Genomic DNA, 20,211 nt, shown 5'->3' with positions numbered 1-20,211 from the left:
AACCCACATTCTCTTCCCAGCCATCAGATACGAAATAAAGCGCACATTGGCAGTCGTGTCAGGACCGATCAGCTCAATCAGTGGGCTAAAACCGGTTGCCCTCCGCCACATCCTCACCGCAGAAAAACAGCTGTAAATTCATCCATGTTGGCAGAAAAGTCCCCAAGGCCTTGGCTTAACAAGCCGATATTCAGAACCCTGCCAACACCTGGAAACCACACCCAAAATGAACCTGGCGATGTGTCTTTTCTCACAAACAACATTTACTTTACCTCAACCAATCAATACATTCCCTGTGTAGGCCACAAGCCTCGCTGATGGAGGACTGATGCTGGTTACTGATTAAGACAAATGTGTGCGGTGAAAACACTGTTAAGATAAAGAGAAAACCGAGAAGATAGAAAAGTATATATAGAGAGCGAGAGAACAATTAAAAGAAAGCCAAACCTCATTTCCTCAACCCCCAACATCTCTCCAGACCCCTTTGCCCCCCGAACAAAAGCCCCTAACGACTGGTGCTGCTGGCTCAGATTAGCATTTCTATAAAAAGAGGCGGTACCATGAAACTCCAGTTATCGGACCGACAGATAAAGCCCTTTCCCCCCCCGCTTCTCTTGAACTCAACCCACCCCCCAAACCTATTCAGTCCACCTGCATTGATGCAAAGACCCTCAAAGAGGCATAGAGAGACCACATCTGAGGGGCTTCTACATGCTTTTTTTACTCCTCAATTCAGTTTTTGAGGTTATAGAGGGGTGAAAGAGAGAGAAGTTTTGAGAGTGACAGAGAGGACAGAGGTGGAATAATCCCATGTACAAGCCATATGCTGTGGCGCTGTAAACTCAGACTTCCTGTGGCGGCGAGGGCGAATGGAGGGCAACGGCAGTGAGACAAGACCTGATACTAACGGAACACAACAGAAATGCTCACCTCACACACTGATTTAAAGCTGATGTGTGTATTTTTAATACTAACATTCAGAGACAACTACGAGTAAACTAAGCAGGTTGAATTCAGCAAACGTTGTAAACGCTGGGTCTTTCAGTGGTGATATCATAACACTGCTGTTTGTTTGAGCATCACTGCCCAGCACAGCAACACTGGCTCAACCAATGGTGCAATTTTGGGGGAAGGGATATCCGTTTTATCAACCAATAGCAGATGGGAGGAGTGTTTCTGCAAACTCTGCAAACTCAAATTCTAATTGATGCTGAAGAAATGACACACTTTACACCTTTCAAGATTAGCTTTTTACCTTTCACTTGACCTTTCTCATTAATTACATGCCTACTTACTAAATAAATACATATTTATAAATAATTATTTTCAATAAGAATATTTATTAATTTATTTTTTAAAAACATTTATTTACAACAAGAAAAAAAAAGATGAGAGGCATGCAATTAGCACAGCTCTGTAAAAAAATTCAATAAATGATACAGAAAAACCTGAATCAGAATCAAGTATTTTAGAGAGCCATTTAATAAATATAACCCATAAATATATATCATTTAAACAAATTACATTATGACTGTTACAGTTTTGAGATCTGTTTTCCATAAGCCAAATTTCTAAGTAATAATATTTTCTATGCTGCATCTGTTTTCCTCTGTTTACAGGAAATGTGCTATACAAAGTTTGATCGATGGGCCCATGCACACAAATTGCAGTGTCAGCTCTGTACATACACACAAAAACACAGTAAAACACTGAACAGCTCAAACTTCCTGTCAGTACGGACTGTGCGTCATTAAAAATGCATACAAATAGACAACAATGATGGGAACGAACCTCTGGGGCAAGTTGGACTGAAACCCTAAACACACAGAGCTGGACAGTAATGCAGAGTGATTGAACCACTGCAACAAATACCCATGATGCCTTGCCTTGCTCTGCCTACAGCTGTGCCAAGTCTCCAGGGGAACATTTACACATTGCTCTGTCAGACTAACCCAATCTGTTTATACAAGTCTAAATGTAAGGAAAGGACACACAGTCCGAGCGTCCTTCTCCCTCTCCTTCTCTCACTGCTATGTCAACTGAATCAATGGCACATTTGAAGCAGCTTCTGTGCACTGGGGTGGTCTGTAGGTCTCCAGGGCCTTACTGCTTGTTAGGGTCCATGTCTTTCTCTCTCTCTCTCTCTTCCAGGATACACTGTTCTGTCAAGGCTCTTTCTTTCTCTCTCCCTAACTCACCCATCTTCATTCTCCCTGCAGCCTGGCTAATGTGCTCATGGATCACTGCAACCGCCTGTGTGCATGCTCCAATGCAAAGTTTCCAACGGACAAGCCCAGAGCAAGTTAGACTAAGTGAACTGGAGCTACTGGATATGTGAGTGCACTTCAAAACGTATTCTTAGTTCAGGCGCTCTAATTTGATTGAACAAGAGGCGTTTCAAGACTCCAATAGCACTGAAACCCTTAACTGTAATTTGGAAAGGATCCAAATGGATGAACACGGCAAGAAATTCTATCCTTAATGAGTATTTTTAAGTTCCCAGTTAAAATATCTAAAACATACTTACATTTACTTAAAAAAATGATATTAAGACTTGTTTTTGGAGAATGTATTTTTAACATGACTGTATTTAGTCGAGTTTTAACAGGTGGGGAAAAAAACTAAATAAATAAATGCATAGTTAACCAAAAAATGACATTTACTCACCCTCAAGTTGTTCCAAACCTGTATGATTTTCCTTCTCCTGCTGAACACAAAAGATGATATTTAAAGAATATGGGTAACTAAACAGTTGATGGACCCCATTGACTTCCATAGTATGGGAACATACTATGAAATTCAGTGGGGTCTGTTTGGTTACCCATATTCTTAAAAATATCTTCTTTTGTGTTCAGCAGGAAAAGGAAAATCATACAGGTTTGGAACAACATGAGGGTGAGTAAATGTCATCATTTTTATTTTTAGGTGAATTATCTTTTTAAAAACAAGTGAAAAAAATGTGCCAATGAAAAAACAAACAACACTCCCCATAAGGGTAAAGGTCAGTCGGTACGAGTCAAGGCTTGGAAATACCAGTGTGTTTAGTGTTAAAACTCAGCTGCTGTGGGATACTGTGGACGAACGCCAGCGAGGTGCCAAGCGCAACGGCTTCCCGAACATGTTATTAGTCGTTTTCTCAAATGTGCACTTGCACAGTTTGTTGTTGTTAGTTGGTGGTTTGAGGGTCTGTTTTACCCAGTTACCAAGCAACCTCTGATCTCATGCCTCTTTGATTGACAGCACATTTCCACTCAGCTGGGTTACTATGTTAGAGAAAGCAGGTTTTCCATATGTCAAACCAAAGGAGAAAAGATAAAAGACAGAGATGGCTAGAGATGAGAGAGGGAGAGAGACAGAGACAGAGAGACAGAGAGAGAGAGAGAGAGAGAGAGAGAGAGAGAGAGAGAGAGAGAGAGAGAGAGAGAGAGAGAGAGAGAGACAGACAGAGAGAGAGAGAGAGACAGAGAGAGAGAGACAGAGAGAGAGAGAGAGAGAGAGAAAATGTAAAGACAGCACCACATATTGATGGACTACTTCCTACTATCAATTTCTCTGGCTCTGATTTTCTGGACTATCACTTTCCAATGATGCATACCAAGATGTGGCACGCACAACCACAAAGCATATGGCCACAGTATGTGTATGGATCTTATATTCAGCTTAAACTGGCATTCAAAGTCCATTTGACTGTGTAACATATTTCAGAGCAAAACACGATTTGTAGGGAGAAAAAAAACAATTTCATCCATAAGGAATAATGGGAATACTGTACAATAATGTGCTTTGTTAATATTAATTAATACAATAGCTAACAATGCACAATGCTTTTATAACATGCAAGTTAACTTTACTCTCAAACACTACTGTTCAAAAGTTTGGGGTCAGTATGACTTTTTTGTTAAGAAATGTATACTTTTATTCAGCGAGGACATATTAAATTGACAATAAAGACATTCAAAAGATGTCTATTTCAAATAAATGCATCATTTCATGTTGACTTTAATTGTCTAGCCTTCAACACACTTCCTAGTTTACACACAATTCTGATCCTCAATGACAGTCAATGGATGCATCTTTTACTTGACCTGCTCTTGACAAGAGTATGTACACAAAAACTGAGATGCTATAACTCTCTGAGGTGTGTTTGTGCGTGTTTTGAACTATTGTGAGTTATTAACTGTGTTGATAGGAGCCCAAAGGCTTTCCTGATTTGCAGCAGACAGGATAAAACTCATTCACCCTGAGGAGAAACACAGCTGAAGTGCTTGCGTGTTTATGTCTGTTTATATAGTGTGAACTGTATACATTGCATACGTGTTTAAATGCGAGTGGGAAAACGGTGTGGGAAGGCGAATCTCTTTTTCTCTCTCGTACACAGATAATGAGAATGAGAAATGTGCGAATAGCTGCTTTTATTAAAAAGGAAAAGTTTATAGCTGCCTGTGGCCTCATAAAGCCCCAGTGATGGAGCGCAGGAGGGAGAGGCAGTGAATTATTCTCATTCCTCTCTCTCTCTCGCTCGCTCTAATGGGCCTTTGTTTCTTTATCTTTGCTGTCAAGTTTATTAGGAAGCACTGTTTAAATTTAGTTTGGAATTGTACCATTCTGTATCAGGTAACACATTTAAGCATTAGTAGGGTAAGAAATCTCCCTTGCTCCACACAGACGAATAAACAAAGGAGACCAACTATAACTTTCATGTGAAATTTCTGCAACGCTAGCAGTACCAATCAGAAAAATAATAACCATTTCCACAAAAGGTTTCTACATGCCATTTCAGCCCTGTCTCCCATAGTTTGGACAAACATGTAGACCCACCCCCAGACTCATACCACGAGCTAAGCCAGAAGTTGACCAGAATGTCAAACAAACAACAAGCCTGTGCCTATTTTCAATACTATTCTACGCCATTTTGAAGTATATGTAGTGTAAAAGTACCAAGATGAAGTGCTTGGTCAAATGAAAAATTTAGTATAGATTACTGGACTCTCTAGTTGCGTATTTTCATACATTGCAGAAGAGGAAGGGCTAAACTAGTGTTGTTATTGTTATCAAAAAAACCACAGCTAAGGCCCTGTTCCAAATGGAACCCTAAGCCCTCGCGATCTTCCTCTGAGTCCACACTTTCATGAAGTAATACCGCTTTGACTGTTGGGCACAATTGTACCAACAATCACATTTAAAAATAAACTAGGGCATTTCACAAAAACAACATGTAGTTCTCATTTCCAGTAGAGTCCACGACTGATTTCTCACCTTTTTAATGTAGTGACAGACGTTGGCTTGTCAAAAAACACAGGTGTTTGATCCAGGGGATATAAATGTTTTTCCTTAGGCCGACCACATAGCGCTGAAAAGACAGCAATTTCTCCCTGAAGTCGGAGAGCAAGTGCTAGGAAAGACTTGTTCTGGGAATCTGCAGCGTAATGCTAATCCATTACTTCACATCATTCTTAGCAGCATCAAAGCAAACGCTTCGAAGAAATTGACAGGGAAGTGTGTCAGTACGTAGTCGAAGTAAGAAACGAGGGGCCTTACTGGTGGGTATGTTCCGCTCTTTGGTGATATCCAGTGCCTTCAACTGGATGATGGCTCTGGTTATTATTGGACGCCCCTCATTTCTTTTTTCAGCTGCGTGCTGGCTTCAGCTTCGAAGTGGACACTTTTAGGACCGCGGTAAGCTTTTCTTTGACAGTTTGCACTTTTAAGTCTGTCTTTTAAGCCTCGCAATCTTCTAACATTACACTGACACACCGTATTTCTTGGCTGCTTCATGAGAATTGTTTGATGACTCTGTTGCGTTTATCACCATGAGCTTAAAGTTTGCATCATAACCTCTCCTCAGTTGCTGGTTTGCTTGCCCGATTTTGAACAGTTCTGTTCTGGACGGTCATTCACTATCATGAGGTCACCTGGCACTGTAAAATACTGGTAGTTTATGGGGTGGGCGGGACTAATACTAATAAAAGCTCAAATAAATACTGAGGAAAAACAAAAACTAATAAAAATGACAAAAGCACACAACTAAACTACAAACTTAAAATGAAAATATAAAAATAACAGTAAAAAAAAAAGTAATAAATACTATAATATTATAAATAATACTAAAATTACACTGGGCTAAACATGCTAAAGCTAACACTTCAAATGGAACACGGAGACTGCTTCAGTGTAGTAAAAAAACAACATTAAACGGTATTACATTTGAGATGACAACTCTTCAAAAATTCATAAACTAGATAGCAGAGTGCACAATGCACTGTATAAATACATCACGAAGGGATGCTTCTAACATTTTGAGAACGTTTCAGGAAGTCAACCGACAAATTGCTTACTTATTGATGTCTCTGTGCATTAAACTGACATTAGAAAGTGTTTTATCATCAAAAAAATGACAGTTCACCTTTAAAGGAATATTCCAGGTTTTTCTATATCCTATTAGCATGCTGTCGACTACCTCAGGCAATAATTTCAACACATCTCTCTCTGTTTATAAACACACAAGACACGTGTTTACAGTAAGCACACAATTATTGTCTGAGGTAATCGTCAGCACGCCACAAATGCGGCACGCAGACGTCAGGTCGCAATAAACCCGGAATATTCCTACAGCATTCCTCCCTTCCCCCTCATTGAGGAGGAGAGATGGGCAACAGCTGCTCCTGAGGTAGAGGTGTGAATTCTTAAATGGCAGACCGCCCCTTTGCCCCGGCACTCTGGGTCACATCAACAGATCTTGAAACACTTGCGTCGTTTGTACTGACGTAGGCCCATCCGTCGTTTACGGCTCTATCGTTTTGCCCTGTTTACGCTGCCCAGCTAGGCCAGAAACCTTCTGACACTTGGTTTCCTTCCTGTTGTTCCTCCCAAACAAAGACATAAAAAAAACCCTGTCTTGACTCCTTGCTGAGGCTGTGTGCAGCTGTTGGGTGCTGCTTTCCACTTGGCTCTCTCCTGCTGTGGGACGAGCACTCCGAGAGACACGGAGGGGGATGGAAACAGCTGTTTCTCATTCACAATCACACGTCAGTCAGACTCAAACACATTCCCTCTTTATTCCGCCGCGCTGCTGGCGAAGAAATGACGTGTTTGAGAAAAATAGAAAGACTGAATAAAGGAGTCCTGCTATTTTTACTTAGGTAAGCAACTTAAGTGTAATCCGTCCACTGTTAAATGGAAATGCAAAAATAACTGGACTTTTTGTATAAATGACACGTAAGAGAAATTGAATAAGGTACAGTTCACCCAAAATGAACATTCTGTAAATAATTGTTCACTCTCATTGTTCTTAACTGGTTTTACTCCTTTCTTCCTTTAAATACAAGGTGAATTTTCAAAAACAAATGAAAGAAAGGGAATGAGTACTGGCTCAAGCTCAAGCTCAAAAAAAGCACCACAAAAAATATTATAAGTCCATTTTGAAGTAATCCGATAACTAAAGTGAAATATGTATTTTTGTAATTCATTAAAAATCTTCCTCTCTACACACAATGCTATACAGTGCACTAATCTTATAGACCACTTTTATAGTGATTTTGTCATTTTGGAGCTTGATGACAAAGAACAAAACAAAAAAAAACAAAAAAAATTGAGGAAGAATGACATCTGCTAAATAAATTAATTTAAATGTAAATGCAATGGGGTCCAGACAACATTGGACCTAATTGTCTTTCATTGACAAAAACAAAGACATTTTTCAATATATCTTCAATGTTCCACAGAAAAAAGAAAGGTTTGGATCTACATGAGATTGAGTCAATGACAGAACATTTTTGGGTGGACTATCCCTTTAAAAGACAAAAATGAGAGGGAGATGAAAACAGAAGAGATGAAGAGAGGATGAAAAGAGAGACCGGCAGAGGAACGGTCCGCTGGGTGTTGAGAAGTATTCCCTAGGCTCTGTTCTTCACATTACAAAGCACACTGACTCTCTGAAATAAAACTGTCCCATCTTGGCTGCCCAGCTGTGCTTGCCTATCCCATTTTCTCTCTCCTTCTCTCCCTCCATCCAATTCCTCACTCCTGGTGCTCCTTGGCATTCAGGGAATAAAGACAGCCTGAATAAGGTCTTTCCTTCCATATGGGAACAAAACCTCCAGGCCCAGTGAGTGACGTCTCTGAAGACAGCTGACCTCTGACTGCTGAAATCCACTGAGACTGGGATTCGCTAACGATCTCATGAGCCCCGGTACAGATGAAAGGCAGAACAGAGGAGAAGAAGAAGAGGAGGAGGAGAGACGCAGGAATTGAATCTTACTGAGTGTCTTCATTTAATTTGCCAGCCAGTTTGTTCACTAATATCAGATCGGATGTTGTTGCATGTAAACAAAAACATACAAGATCAGACTTTTCTGCATCCAATTTCATCTGATCTATAAATGCAGTGTTGGTGAGCATAAGAAAATCCTTTCAAAAACATTTTTTAAAAAGTAGTGTAAATTCCTTTCTTCTTTTAATACTGGATTTGGGCATTATTGTTATGCAATTTAAAGGGTTGTCTGAAAGTTCTTGTCTGAAAGCATCACATGCAGCTTGGATAAAGTGAACTACTTGAATCACTAGAAGTGACAGTAATTATTTTCAATATGAAAACATTTCATTCTCAATACAAGTTTTGGTTATAGTGGCATATTGGCTAATACATTGTGTTCTAATTGGTTAGAGTCAGGAAAGTAATTATATAAAGACACTGTACGTGGTTTCAGTGCACATTCTTGCATTTATAAACAGTTAGATGAAGCGCAACTGATGAAATGTAACAGGATAGATCACAGGGGTCCTGAGACACATTTTTAAAAGCTGAACAACTTTTAACTTGCCACATCATCTTAAAAATGCAACAGAGAGGCAATTAAATAGCAGCTGTATGCACATTTTGAACGCAATTTTAAATATGATCTTACATTCCGTCATGTAACCTATATCTAATTCAAGATTGATCATAATTGAAGACAAGGTCTTGTCTGAAATCATCACTTGCACTGGAGTCCACAGGTATTCCTATGAGTAAATCATGCAGCAAGTATGAGCGATGTTTTAATATTTTACTATTTATTTTAGAAAAGCCCCTCACATTTGCATGCCATTGCAGTAAGCCACATAGTGACACAGGCGGTTTTATTTAGTTATGAACCACATGGGAAGACAAATGCTCCAGAAGTAAGAAACAACTTCAATACTTAAAGGCAGAGTGATTTGTTCCCGATTTTTGTTTTGTTTGTTTAACTGAACGGTACAGCATTCAAATATATTTTTTTTAAATAATAAAATAAAACTAAAAACAAAATAATATAATTGATATTTGTTGGGTAAGGTAAATTATAAAACAATGTCTAATTTTCTAACAAGCTTAAAGCAAAATTAAATTACTCTGGCTGGGAATCACTGATAAAGTAATGTCTGGTGCTAGAATGGGATGTATGAAGTCAGTCTGGGAAGAATGCTAAGACTGTGTGCATCTATAGGCTCCAGTGAGCTGAAGCAGCACTCTTCAAGCTGAGTCAGGAAAAGGCATTAAACTCAAGTAAACACACATTCACACCAAAACTCACAACACAGCAGCGCCCTGAAGCGAAACATCTAACCGTGTTCTTAATCTAACAATAACCTCATCCTCCTTCCGAGAACAAGAAACAATACACGCTTGTCTTAAACATCCCTAAAAAAGCTCATTAACTACATAAAACAGGCCGAACTGGCTGAACCGCAGCGCCTGATTGGCTGCAAACTCAGCAGCTCGTTAGAGCCTGAAAGCTGCACATTATAGCTGTATCGAACTCTTCTCCTCTCAATCTCCATCTCACAACATGATCTGCTACAATAAACCAATTAACCTTGAACCGAGCAGGTCACTTACCAGTTAATCAATCCCACAGATAGGACACACACAGGCAAATACACACTCATCTGTACACATGCGCCACGTCTGGCTCATAAAAATCTCATCAAGGCTGTGACGAAAGATTTTATAGTGATAATTACGTTATTGAAACAGTCAATTGAACTAATAGAAGTCAATAAGACTGTGAAGAATGTCGAACACGCAAAAGGTCGAAGACAACAGCTGCCCTTTCATGCCAATGTGAATTTGGTCCTGCGATGTGACATAAAACAAAGACATCCTGAAGGGAAGTTGATAAAAAAAGCATTAAAAATCACATGAGCTCATGTTTTAAGATCAGTCATGTACCATACTAGATTTTCGATGAATAGAATATGTTGTCAGTAACAGAGAAAAGGCCTCAAATTCCACGAACTTAATCCCGCAACTGACCGTTCGCAAAATCCCTCCCCTTAATCCCACAAAATGTTGTCATTTTTTACAGAAATTTGAACAATAAAAACAGTTTTGTGGCTCTTTAATGTGACAACAGCAAATCTCTCGGAAATATATGTGGATTTCTTTTACAGATTATAAAAATTGCGTCTCTTGTTTTTAGGCAGACAAAGCTTGGCAAATCAACACTTTATTGAACATCTGTCCCCGTTTACACCGCTCAGCCAGAACGATCCACAAACTGAAACTACTAATCTAGTGCATTATGACACCATTTAGGTGTCCAAAAATGGATCCGGTGAGGTCTTTGATCACCCGCAACCCTTTCCGACAAACATGGAGCTGTTATGTTTATTTAACGTGAGGAGAGCTGACGGAAAAGTCTGGAGGCTGCACCTGCGTCTCAAGGCAACACGTGTCTCATCTTTTTTAATTGCCGACAGCCATTTCCTGCTACCATAATCACACCCATAATTTCCTGCACAAATGTCTCTAATTTTCCAGGTCATAGGGGCTTACAGAAAATGATAAAGCCAAACATCTTATTTCAGTGGTAAAGCTTGGAGAAGATTGGGTGAGATTAAAAAAAAGAAGAAGAGAGAGAACCAGTGGAAAAGAAACAGTCTACAGTGTCACCAGTCGAAATACACCCTAGGCTTCCTATTGAGACATCATTTTCGCTACAGTGGGAAGAAGGAATGCTGGGAGAGACACTAATCCGCTCCTCTTTTCTGGCCTTCGGCACTAGAGGACAACAGGTCAACCATCTCACCCCCACCAAAAAAATGCATGGAAACACCACATTGTCTGGGGTCTGGCCTATGGCTCTGGGGTCTACCCCAACAGCAAGCACAGGTCATCAGATTGTGAACCATTAAGCCAAAGTTAATCCTTTTGTGTCTCCATGTTCATATCTAAATGGTGCTACAGATTAATTCACACAATCGGATGAATAATCTGCCATTGCCTTATGCTACATGGGTCAATGGTGCGTGCATAATGGAGCATGTACAATAAAGCAATAAGCCACGAGAAGCATGTGAGATCTGATGTGCCTAAACACCCTTAACCTTGGTAATCCACTACAAACTACAATGGCTTATTGCTTTAACAAAAAGTGGCAAGAGCAGCCTGATAAAAGAACCCAATATAAAAATTATTAAAAGATTATTTAAAAGACCCTATATACTTAAAACAATGATTTACTATTTTATAATACATATTAAAATACTACTACTACTAATAATAATACTAATATTTAGGACAAAAATATTATTAATAATAACAAAATAGCCTATGGGTTGCTGGTCCTAATTTGCTGGATTTAGAATGGTTTTGGGCACTCATCAAGTGGAATGCCAGCTAGATGAATTTAAGATCAGCTTGGTCAGACTGAGAGACCAGTTTGACAATCTTTAACAAGGTAAGTCCACAATCTTAAGGTGTTTGTTGTTGAATGTTTTAAAAACAATGACTAAAACATAGGCTAGCTCTGGTTCAAACTGTCAGAATACTAATTACAGAACTAATATATTGATACAATTGCTTTAAATATAATACTAAGAGGTCTCTTCTGAGACCTTTAAAAGGTTAAACCTTTGTGCCACCCAAACAAACAAGAAGGGCTTAAAGGTGACCTTGCTGACATTCAGCTTGTTGACTAAAGCATATGCAACAGTCCACATTCCAAACCAATGTGGAACTGTCCATTGATGGGATGAGATCAATAAGACAGAACAATAGGAAACCCTGGGAGCAGGGGCACCTTGACCTTAAGAACAAACCTGCCCATCTGTCCCTCAGGAAGCGGCCGATACTAGGTCAAAGGACATATTGGACCAATCTTACCTTCATTAAATGAGGGATTGCCTCGATTGTTACTTTAAAAGGTGAAATGTGTCAATTATGAAGCACCAAACAAAACTGCAAAAACAGCTTTCTACAAGTCCTCCCACCCTAAACTCATGCCATTGGTTTTCAGGCCTGTTTAAGTCAACAAATCCTGCAAAAATGTGTCCCACATTAAACTGCCATATAAAAGTATTTACACATAGTAAAAAACAGACTTTGCCTTTAAGTCTGAAAAAACATAGACAAATGTGAATAGACTGGATTGAATTGAGTTATTACCTTCTTAGACTAAATGGTTATGATTTATTAAAGCGCCGTGAGGGTTTGCTGTGTATGCAGAATGGCAGCACCACCACCTCCGCCGCAACAAACAACAGCTGTTTCTGCTACAAATAGCCTTGCTGATTATGACCAACATATGTAAATTACATCTAGCAATGTCCTACCAAATCTCTATGGTATATATTTAGTAGTAAGGGGCAGACTGTAGCCATAGCGTAGGACTGCCTGAATAACAGTGAACTAAAGGATATCAGCCACAACAATGCAGCCACAGACAAAGACCTAAAATATGTGTATTTGAGTGCAATTAGAGCAAAATGTACTCTAACATGAGGAGTCCTGAGGATTACATGCATTTAATCGTCCTTGTACATGCTTGACTAACAAACAACCCCACTGACATGGGAATTACACATCCAGCCCAGGCATGGAGCAAATGTAGGGCAAAAATAATAAGCTTTCCACTCGACTTGCATTGCGGAGGTGGCGCTGTCTAGCATACAATGCACTTAATCATTGCGCAAATATGCTTTAAGAAGCTAATGGCTAATGAGCAAAAACAATGATGCGAAATAAAGAAGACGGTTATGCCATCCTTTGTCTCACAAATGAACTACTGTCTGTCAAAAAGACAACTATAACATTGAGCGGAATCCAAATGAACGCAACTGCATGGAGCAGTCAAGACAAGCTAGTGACGTGGTGATTCACGGCTATTGAAGGGTAAACATTGCAAAACAAAGACTTCACAGATACTGAGCAGTCTTTATCGCTTTCTTCGCTTAGGGACACACCTCCATGACAACCGACACAGGTACAACGCAGCCACTGTTCTCTCAACACTTGGCAAGAGCTGTTAACCTTATGCAAGGCCTTATTGTGCACATAATTCATTTTTTCAGCTCCCCGTCAGTCATCTGATTAGTCATACCATGTTTCTCCAGGTGGAAGCGAAGAAAGCAGAGAACCAATTATAGGCTTGTTAAGAGGTGACATTCCTCAAATTTTCACCCTGAAGGCTTGTGTGGCAATTCCCCCTACTTTATGAAATTAAAAAAATCTAATTGTGAAAGTGTTTTGCTCAATCTGCTTGTGTTAATGAAATGCTCAAGGTTTGGTCTTTCCACCCATCCAACAGACAGAGAGATGGGGAAATTGATGTATTTGAACACTACACGTAGATTTCGCCTGTCCCAATTTGAAGTCCCTCTTTGTGGTAGAAACCTCCAAAGAGTCCACTTAGCAAGCGCGAGAGAGTCATATTAGTCCCGCTGAGAACAGAGATCTGGTTCAAAGACAGAGAGAGAGAGAAGCCAAAAGGAGACGGCCCTGTGTGCATCAGCCAGCCTTCTAAAATCTCCCCCCTCTCACAATGAGCGTAGATGCTTGAATGAGATTTGGTTCAGCCAAAGGAGAACTGTGGAAATCTATCTGCTGATATTTCAATCCTCGTCTCCAACTCGAAACAAAGCCCCGCACAGAAACAAACAACGTAGAACCCAATGCAGATACCAGCGCTCCAGTGCTCTAGTTTTTCGTAGCATTTGCCAGTTTAAATATTGAGCAGCTTGTCATCTGAGGTTAAGCTCATGAAGAAGGTGGAAAGGAAGAGGGAAGATCCCAAAGGATGGCAGAAACGTACAAGCCTGAGTGAAAGGGTTTGAAAATAAACTATTGTAAATCAGGAAAAGGCATTTGGTGGGGTTGAGACCCAACTGGATGAATGGAAGTGAGTGTTACAGTGTCAGGTGTAGAGGCAGATGGCTCTGTGCATCTGATAGGGTTTGCCAGCAGCCTTGCTCTCTTTCCCATGGGCCTTTGCATTAGGCAGAAAAAAGGGAACGTTCCAAGATGGATGGGTTATTATGAGGCTGGGGCAGCAAGTTATTAAATATGATATAGCCTAGCCTAAAGATGTTAAATATAAAGCAGCCAATGAAATATAAAGGAACACTTGGCTTGCATAAATATTAATTATTTACTCACCCTCAGGTCATAACAAACCTGCATGATTTTCTTTCTTTTATGAAACACAAAAGAAGGTATTTTGAAGAATGTTTTGGTCTACACAATGAAAGTTAATACAACATGTGTTGTTCTGTGTTCCACAGTAGAAAGTCATAGAGGTTTATAATGAAATTTTGAGTACTCAACCTATCCCTTTAAGATGGAGAGACTGTTAGATTAGGCAGATAGAACAATGAAGAGCAATATATAGATGTAAAATGAAGCAGAAATAAGTTGGTAATATAATTACAGAACCATTAAGGTTTCCAGGACAAGCCTTGGCCTTCCTTAAAATTGCCAGCACTCGTATCGCAGGCTGTTCCCTCTGTCTCAATGTCAGTGATTTTAAACAGTTCCGCTAAAGTCACATGACTGCAATACAACACCTATAGCCTGACCTTTAAGTTCTAAGATGACACATCCATGCTTCATAGCAAACCCTGAAATGAAACAACAGAAGCGAAACAAACCAATGATCATGAGCTTGTTTTTCTTGTCTATTAGCCACACAATGTCTTGGATTCAGAATTCCAGGGTGCTAAGGCCAGGTGATTCTGCTAGGAATGTCAAGAAAGTCACTCAAGCAGAAGTGAGAAGGGAAGTCTGAGTTGGCATCAGCTCTTTAGGGTTGTCTAGCACAATAAGGATGAAATGGTTTACTCTATATCGACCTGAAAACCGAATCCCCAAACCTCCAGTCTGCGGAAGCATCATAGGAAGACACTCCATTCCACCTTCAAAAAGAGCCATGAAAGAGAATGGGAGGAGGAAGAAAATAGCTGTGAACTCAATGGCCGACTAAAAGGAAACCTTTTCTTGCAACAAAAGCTTCCATTGGGACAAGAAAAGTAAAACTATATATGTCAGAAAGAATTGACAAAGCTTTATCTACAAAAAACAAAAAAACAAAACAAGAAAACACTAACAAATGTCACCCTACATTTCCTCATGATATGGTCGCCTTGGTAGACAGCACATTTGGAAAGTTTTAAAATTGACATTAGCAGTTGGAAACCACTGCTGAATATACAGCCGGACATATTAAACCAATTATATTGTTCATCTTAACAAGAGGATTGCGGGCTATGTAGGGTACTGGAGGAGTGCCAGGGATGGTGGATGGAAGGTGGGAGTTGGTGGTCCCGTTTAAGACGTCACTCTCTTGCTCACAAAGGTGCACATTAAAAATGGAGTATCCAAGGTCACTTTCGGCCAAACTGAAGTACCGTTGATGGAGTGGTGCAGTGATCCTTTCCTGTGCCCATGCAGGGAAGCTGAGAAAGGTCTGGCTATTGATTCCTCGGGCAACAGATGGCCATAGCTAATCCCTGTCTGTGTCCATGAATTCTCCCGATGCTAACCATCGGTAAAAAAAAAAAAAAAAATCCCTCAGTACATTACTACCAGCAAATTAACAATGTATCCTTTGTAATCATCTTCTGAGATGCCACTTCAAGAGAACAGATTTCACTGCCAGCCAACATTTCAAATGCTTTTCATGGTCTTCAGCTTATGTACCCAATCATTTTTTTCCTTCGGAGAACATAATCTTACAAAAACAATCAATGAACAAACAGGGTCTTGCATAGATGTGAGTCACTATTTTGGGAGTTTACAGACAGGCAAACAGATTAGGAACTAGAGCATCCGATCTGAGTCTCGAGATAATAAAATACTTCCTTTCTGAGAGAGGCAAAAGACAAACTCTTCCAGAAAGAGGTCACACTTAGGGCAGGGGCTGTTTAGTCTTCAAATTAAGCCATTTGGATCTTGTTCCCTGAGGTGTTCTCAACTCCTGACCTTGATTTGGTAAACTTGAAACACATCCGTACTTATTTCCTTTCCATTATCTGTGAATTATGCAAACTATGCACATAATCTGCCCCACCATGCAGGATCTGGGCGCTCAAATATGCTCTAATTGTTTACCATCCCTTGGGAACCAGAAATGCACGGAGGAAACAACTAATACTGAGGAGTCTTCCCATGGAGCCAGACACACAAACATACACAACCACCCACACTGGACAGTCGCCTGAACAATGAAAAAGGGGAGGAGTCTTTTGATTTGCTTGCTAGGGTCAAAGGGGTCTCACAAGAATTAGATAACTCAATCAACAGTCAATCAAGGGCTAGCTCAAACTCAGCTGCATCTAATAGCTATAATTTCCCTAAATCGCATTTAACACAAAACCATTTGAAAAACATCTGCTGATCCTTCTCTAAGATCTTGAGGTTGGTCAAAGGCCCGAGGGACGAGACCAGAGAGTTGAAGAAAAGACTGCACACTTAATTAGCCTGACCGCACTGTCGAGAAAGCCGAAAAGTCCCACAGGGTTCACATGAAGAGTCCCTCAGTGCTGACAGGTGCCCGCCATGACACCGAGAGAGGGGAAATTAATCCGCTAACACAAACAAATCGCCCTCAGGCCTGTTTTCTGTCAGGGGTAGCGACACAAAGCCCATTGATTTGAACTCTCTGAGCACACAGAAAGTGTTTTTGACGGGTTCCCTGCTGTCAGACATTCGGGGTGTTTGACTTCTAATCCACCCTGAGGGGGTTTCAAATAACCACACAAAGCAGCATGACTATTCATTCAGCAGTATATCACCATTTAAGTGAGAATATGAACATTTCACAGAAACAGCACAACATTCTTATAGCTGAAACCAAAAGGACACAGATGTGTTTCTTGGTTGGCTCCAAGCCCTGCTCTCAAGAGAAGCGTTTCTGACAAAATTAGCTAGGCTGAACATAATTACATTGGAGTTTTGATAATTAATTTAACAATAAAATATATGGCAGCTTATGAGATGAGCATTCACAGCCATCTGCACCTCATTTGACATGCAACAAGACATTTGGGCGGATATCTGTAGTCTCCATTTGATGAAGACATTTCATTTACATGCCACTCAGTTTCTAACAGATGAGAACAAAGTATTTGTCTGAATTTGAATAATGGATGCACCTAAAACAAAGACAGCGGAGCTACAAAGGGTTTCAGCCTGCAAAGCACACAAACCCCTCCAATTTGGGCATCAAAAACTCCAAACCCAGGAGAGAGAATAAAACCGCAGATTTACTGGGTAGACTGCCAAGATGTTCGGAGCAACAGCTGGCTGCCAAGGTTACTGCTGAAGGAACAACAAAAAAAAAACTATTTCTCTTTAAAGCGTTACAAATTAAGCGAGACTAATCCATTTCAGACCGTTGCAGGGCTTTCAACACCATTGAATAATGAGTACTTTCGGATGATCTCTCTTATAGTATGAAGACCAGTGACAGAATGAGCATTAATGCTATTAGATTGAAGATAATCAAAATTTGATTCAAAATGAAAATGTACCTATATGATCAGTAGTAGACATTTTGCAAAAAGTATAAAAGATCTTTGAGACTTTGAAACAATAGCCTAGATCTCACAAAAACGATCAAGCCTCATCTCATTCCAAACTCGACTTACTTTCTTCTATGGGCATCAGAAGGAGGGCATCAAAAGGAGATATTTTGAAGAATGTCTTTTCCATAATGACAATCAATGACAGCCTTTATAAAGAGCACAAAATCACCATAAAATTAACATAAAAATAGTCTGCATTAGTTGTGCGCTCTTTTCCAAGCCGTTAGAAGCCCTACGATACCTTTGTGCAAGCAAAAAACTAAATCATTAATCTAAAAGTCATTATTCACTGAAGATTTGGGAGATCTGCACTAGAACTTCTTGGCGAGTTTGTGGGTGAAAGCCATACCCAATTTGTGAATGATTCGTTTAAATCTGATTATTTGTTTAATTTGCAGATTGCAGAAATTGCAAGTAATCTGAATTGTGAGCAAGTGTTCTATAGGCTATAAATCCAATCCCATATACTAACATTCCTCATGTTGGAATTTTTTATTTTTTAACTCTTTGAATCTAAAGGCTCGTCTTATGGGATAACAAAGTGATGGCTGGTTTCACACTTTGAACCAAAGACAGTTCGCTTACTGTTTCATGAAACTGAGTATTTTGCCATCCTACTGATTTGACAATCAGCTTTCTGCTTACTTTATAGTAGCCTAGGGAAGTAGGCTACGCATATTCGGACGCGCGGAATGATTTGTTCACGAATCAGACAAATCCGACTCTGAACAATACCGTAGCAGCGTTTAACTGAAGTGAATGGAGAGTGGATAGCGACTTAAATTTCGGCCTGTTCCCTGTTCTTCCTCACACAAAGCTATCACATGGCGTCACAAGACTTGGAATATATATAACGACTCGTGTGGATTAGGCTACTTTTGTTTCACGGAAGAATATCAAAAGGGTTTGAAAGGAAATTAATTGAGTAAATGATTACTATTTCAATTTTGGGTGAACTAACGATATAGCCTAACAAGTTTTAAAGTGAAAAGACAACGACAAAGCGGATAAATATTAAACTTTTTTTTTTACGCAAGTCGCACAACAGCTGGAGTGCAAACAAATGTGTTGTAGGATGTTTTGTTATTATACCCCCAACAGGCTATCCCAAACACTGAATAATGCTACGAAACTGCCCGCTGGCATCAGCAACGGCACATATAAACACAAATGAATTGTCCTTATGTAAAACAAAGCAAAATATTTCCCGCTGCTTTCCTAAAAGCATTGTTAAAACCAAAAACACACACGCTCTGTGGAGCCGGGTGAATGGACAAAACCCACTCCGTGGAGTTCACCTATAAGAAAAAGTTTCTTTCGGAACAAGTTCAAATACAACAGACAGATTCAATTGTTAGTCATCTTACCTCGCCAAGGACGAGACGACAATCCCATTGTATGTGGAAAACTATACAACGAACGATTCCTTGTGTCAATACACGCGTTATTTCCCAAAGAGACGCGCCTTCCACAATAGAAGCGCAACAACTCAACAGATCTCAGGACAACAGCGAGCGGCTGACTGACAGCCCCACCGGCACAAAGCCCGCCTCTTCTACGCGCTGATTCGCCGTGGTGGACACAGAACTCCTCCTCCTTTCATAGAGGATTATAATTTGCTATCTGGTCTGTCAATCTCGCCCTATGACTTTAAAGGGGCTGTTTGGAACGATGTTTTGAGACTCATTTATGTAGTCTCATGTTGAGTAAATTATATCTACCATGTAAATAAGCCTATTAAATAATGTTTTTTAGGGATGATAAATAAAGTTCTATAAACGTCCACTTTTTAAATTACATGTTAATGTATGCATTTGTAAGCAAACAATCATTTAATCCATGAAATTGCCTCAGGGTAACCCATAGCCTATATTTACAAGCACATTATGCATTCTAGATGGCAATTAATAGTGAGGGGATCACGTTGAATAAACAAGCAAAATGCTTTGACTTGGTCACACTACATCCTGGTGGTCATTTTAAAAACTTTTCTGTTGTGGGGGAGACATTTTTCCCCTTTTTTCACCCTTCAAAATCACATTTAGTGTTATAAATAATTTTAATGAGGATTTGCTTAAATGTGTTTTATTTTTTGCCTTGAAGCAACATTTTGCAACAGTGGAATGGATGTGAACACAGTGGATTTGTGCTATTCATTATTAAATACTACAGTATTTACTTGACATCTAAGTTAAAGTAAATAGCCGGTGAAGTAAAAAAAAAAAAAAAAATTAATGTAACAATTAGTGTAAAGCCTGGTGTTTCGTATAATGAAATTGTTACATTTTCTTTTTCTATTATGACATCAACAGATTGTGTAGTAACTCAATTTCACAATGCACACAAACCTGTCTATGATGATTTTCCTTCAATTTATCTGACAGCATACCT

The 20,211-nt window shown here is 39.6% G+C and overlaps 1 protein-coding gene across 2 annotated transcripts in view; it reads right to left on the bottom strand.

Moving 5' to 3' along the window:
- Positions 1–19,326, bottom strand: part of sipa1l2 (signal-induced proliferation-associated 1 like 2) — a 63,153-nt gene extending 43,827 nt beyond the window's left edge. Inside the window, exon 1 of one of the 2 annotated variants that reach the window (XM_079856724.1) lies at positions 19,188–19,326. The gene's annotated coding sequence lies outside the window, so the exon portion shown is untranslated. The remainder of the gene's footprint in view (positions 1–19,187) is intronic. The other variant, XM_079856723.1, reaches the window with a different exon arrangement.
- Positions 19,327–20,211: the final 885 nt, after the last annotated feature.

This window comes from Squalius cephalus (genome assembly GCF_949319135.1).
Source record: "Squalius cephalus genome assembly, chromosome: 22".
NCBI classification, from domain to species: Eukaryota; Metazoa; Chordata; class Actinopteri; order Cypriniformes; family Leuciscidae; genus Squalius; species Squalius cephalus.
The sequence above is the reverse complement of the archived record's forward strand: the minus strand, read 5'-3'. Positions and strand labels throughout refer to the sequence as shown.